The following is a 4,494-nucleotide window of genomic DNA, read 5'->3' as shown; positions in this document are numbered from 1 at the left end:
TGGTGAGCACAAGCTAACCCAGAACCCACTTTTGAAGAACTTCCATGGAGAGTAGGAGAGAATGACATAGATAAAATAATCACAAATAAGTATATCTCCATAGCCTTTGATCAGGGCTTCATAGGAAGAGAAACCGGGCTATGAAGACATGTAAAAGTGAAGGTCGATTGGTCAGGAAAAGCTTCCCTGGAGAAGTAATGAATGGTTGAAATGTGATCTCAAAGATGATTGCACATATATAATATATAGAACAAGAATAACATATATGACTAGAGATGAATTTTCTATATTTGTTCTGTTTTCTTCCCATCCATCTGCTCCTCAACCTGCTCCAACCTAATGGGCCCTCTGCCCCCATCACTCTGCCATCGGAGTTCATGCAATAAATTTCATGAACATTTTTAGTCCTCAATTTACTTGGACATTTTGGACAGAGTTGATCACTCCCTTCTCCTTGAAGTCATTTCCTCCTTGACTTCTGAGCCAAAGCTTTACTTGCTTTCCTCCCACCTCTCTGGGCCCTCCCTGAAAACGGCCATTACCCATGGCTCTCCTCCAAGGGTGCTCCAAGGCCTGGCCATGGCACTCCTCTCTCTCACGCTCTGCCCTTTGCCTGGACACTCTCGCTCCTTCCATGGCCTTATTTACACTCCACTGCAGTGATTCCCACATTTGTATCTCTAGCGCAAAGTTTTCTTCTAAACTCCAGATCTGTATTTCTTTTTCTTTTTTTTAAAAGTTCTTATTTTATTCATCCTCTCATGAAAAATTTGCTGTCACCACAGGTAAAGTCACTGAAGAATCATTGCTCCTTCTGATGTCCCATCTCCAGCTCACTTTTTGCAGCACCAACATTGGCCTTTGCAGACCTCTGACATTCTTCATCCTATTCTTGCCTTCCTTTCACTGTTTCCTTGAGGTCTTCTTCTTATACTGGCCATGTGTTGCAAGTCTATGTGTGGGGTCATTTTTCTTTGTGTGATCCAAGGAATCATAAATCATGCCAAAGCCCATTGTCTTCCCACCACCAAAATGGATTCTAAATCCAAACACAAAGATAACATCTGGTGTGGTCTTGTACATTTTGACAAGATTTTCCCCAAATTTCTGTCTTAGGCAGTGTTGCCATACCAGAGTGAAAGACATCAATGACCATTTGTTTCTGCTAAAGTAGTCTGTTGGACATGAACTTCCTGGTCCAGATGGTTACTGTGTTGTTCATGATGGTTGCCGAACTTCAAGTAGCCAGAGTGGAAAAGAACCAGATCTATATTTCAAAATTTCCTGATGAACAGCTGCTTTTGGATATAGCCAAGGCAACTTAAACTTAACATGACCAAAATTGAGTTTTTTTAATGACCTGACTCCATGTCAACACCATTCATACAATTTGCAAACCAGAGCCCCAAGCAGCACCCATGGTCTCTTTCACTCCTTCCCTTATGTGCCAGCCTGAAAATGGCTCCAAAAGATATTTAGGTACTTATCCCTAGAACCTATGAGTGATACCTTATTGGGGAAAGGGACATTGAAGATGTGATTAAATTAAGGAATCTTAAACATCTTGAATCTCAGAATTGAGAGATTATCCTGGATTATCAGGCTGTGTCCTAAATGTAATCACAGGGTCTTTATGAGAGGGAGGCAGAGGGAGTTGTGATGACAGAAGAGACACCATGTGGTAATGGAAGCAGAGATTGGAGTGAGGAGGCTACAGGCCAGCAAATACCAGCAGCCACTAGGCTGTGGAAGAGGCAAGGAGCACATTCTCTCCTGGAGTTTCCAGAAGGAAGCAGCTCTGCCCATACTTTGGTTTTTAGTCCTTTAAGACCCATTTCTTACTCTGGCCTCCAGAATTGTAACAGAATAAATTGCCATAAATTTGTAGTATTTATTACAGCAGCAATAGAAAACTAATACACCCTACTATAATATACATGGTTCCAAGTCATCTTTATTTTGCTATCCAAATAATTCCCAGGTATATCTATGTTTTCCCATCTTCACATCCTTTCCCCTGGGACAGTCTTCTATCCCCTCTCAATCTGTGGACAGGTGCCACAGCCTCTGGCTTCTTGGATATAAAGCAAAATTGTTAGCATGGCCTACAAAAACATGCTCGTCCTGATCCCTGTCTCCCTTGTTAGGCTCAGCTTGTGCTTCAGATACACACTGGCCTTCTTTCCATCTTGCAGGGTACTAATCCCCTAACTACCACACGGTCTTTGCACAACCTTCTTCCTCGACTTGGGATGCTTTGCAATTTAAGATAATAGCTTAAATGGTATGTCCTCATTAGATTCTTTCTGATTTCCAGACTGGGTCCATCCAGCACATATAACAAACACATTAATTTTGAGGGTTGTATGACTTATGTATAATACTCAGTGAGTTCTCAGAGAAAGGGGTTATTGCTGGTTTGTCCCACCCTGTTTCCCCAGCATCTACCAAAGCACCTGGAAGAGAGCATGTGCTCAATGGATATGTTCAGATGATGACTCCCAGGGCCCAGAGGAGTGCCTTGGGGCATCCGTGTGGATGGGGTAGGTGGTCTCAGAACTTTGCTTTGTCCTACCCCTTCTAGCCATGAAGTTAGAGAAAAGAGGGCAGCATGAGTAGTACTTTATGGCACTCAGCAATTGCCAAAGAAACTCCAGAATGAGTTTCACCTTCCTCAATGCCATCTTCTCAGGTCAGGCACTGGGTGAAGTTCTCTTCAAATTAGTGTTCACAGGGGAGAATGTGTTGAGTTTTTCTTTGGCATTTACCCTACCCCTCTTTGTTTCCGGCCCTGTAAAGTATCCTTGGCCATTGTCCCTTGAGTTTCTTAGATGAAAGCACTTTGGAAATTATCTAAAAATAGACCAGGTTCTTTAAAGCTGCCTGTGCCCTGCGGTTTACCTGAAGGCACACCATGGGCCGCGCAGGCTTGGAGGTGGCTCTGCATTAAACAAAGAAGGTCCCTTTTATCTATTTCATATGCTGGGATTCCACATAGGGTTTTTTATAAAAGATTTTGTGACTAGAAAGAAAAAAACAAATTTATAAAAAACTATCATTATGTTGTTTGCACCACACTTTCTAGTTGTAAAGTATTGTTTCCATTCAGTTTTCCCATAAACCCGTCAAGTTAGAAGATTATTAACTCTAGTGGACAGATCAGAAAATGGCTCAAGGAACTTCAGTAAGTTGACCAAGATCACAGTGTAGAACACAGTGTAGGACAGAGCTTGGACTCAAGTCCAGGACATTGGACTTCATACAAGTCACAGAATGGAGATTTGAGCCAATTTTACCTACTCATTAAAGAGAAGTCTTAGTGAACATTTAGGTCTCACACAGGAAGAAAATAGAACATCTTAACACTGGTTTCCTCTAGGTGGCAAGATTAGGAGTAAATGTGTCTTCTTTGTGTTTCTCTGTAACTTTTACAATGTGCATGAATTAACTGTATATTTAGAAACCAAAAGATAAAAAAGTATGATTATGAAGTAAATTAATAAGAAAACAGCGGACGGTCCTCTACTCACCTAATTGTTTGGAACTGGCTCTGAGCCTTGAAGATAAAAGCAGATGTTATTCAAGTTAGGAAATGGGCCGTGATATGATACCAGGTAACATCAACTCCAGCAGCTTCTGAAACAGGCAGACCTACCACTCATGTGAGCCTCGATTTAGCTCAGTATAAAGTAGAGAAAATAAACCTATTTATATTGGCCGAGGCCCTTAATTATAAGTGGCAGAAATGCGACCCACACTAGTTTAGAGTGTAGAAGGGATTCACTGACTCACATTAATGAGGAACTAAGGAATCTCTTTCCATCCGTAGCTCTGCCTTCCCCTTCTTAGCTCTAAGCACACTCTCTCTGTGTGACTGGAAAGGTGGACACCAACAGGCTTGCTCACACTCTCCCAGGTTAGCAAACCAGGTGCATGTAAAACCTTTCTCAGAGCCCACATACCATGCCCAAGGATGATTCTGATAAGCTACGCTTGAATTCCATGCCCCCACACCCCCTGCACAGAACCAATCACTGTGACCTGGTGATGGGGAGTAGGATGGACCCAGCCAGTCCTTGTGCCCACCTCCATTCCCAGAACCAATTACCATGACCCAATGATAGGGAGTAGGAGATCCCCAACCAATCCCGTGTGCCCACCTCCATGCCTAGTAGCCTTCTTCCTAGAAACCAGCTCTCACGTAATGAATGCTGAACAAGGCAAACCCTGGACCAAGCCAGATGGGGTTAGCATTTCCATAGGCCAGAGGGTCCAATTTATGTGTGCTGTTAGAAAGTTTAATTAGCTTGTGAAATGCATTAAATAAGTAAATTTTGCCAAATAACATTTCAGTACTTATCAGAAGGGGAAACATTTTTTTAAACAAGGTAACAACACAAAAACAAAGGAATGTTTGGTCAGAAAAAAAAAAAGGACTGATCGATACTTGCTGCTGTGGACTGTGGGCCACTGAGGTCAGTAAAGGATATCAAG

At 42.3% G+C, this 4,494-nt stretch overlaps 1 pseudogene; it reads right to left on the bottom strand.

Annotated features, from left to right (window-relative positions):
- Window positions 1–802: 802 nt before the first annotated feature.
- Window positions 803–1,222, bottom strand: LOC118639594 (annotated as a pseudogene).
- Between the last annotated feature and the right edge of the window lie 3,272 nt (window positions 1,223–4,494).

This window comes from Molossus molossus, unplaced genomic scaffold, assembly GCF_014108415.1.
Source record: "Molossus molossus isolate mMolMol1 unplaced genomic scaffold, mMolMol1.p scaffold_m16_p_21, whole genome shotgun sequence".
In the NCBI taxonomy this organism is placed as follows: domain Eukaryota; kingdom Metazoa; phylum Chordata; class Mammalia; order Chiroptera; family Molossidae; genus Molossus; species Molossus molossus.
Note: the sequence above shows the minus strand (reverse complement) of the source record. Positions and strands in the feature narration are given on the sequence as shown.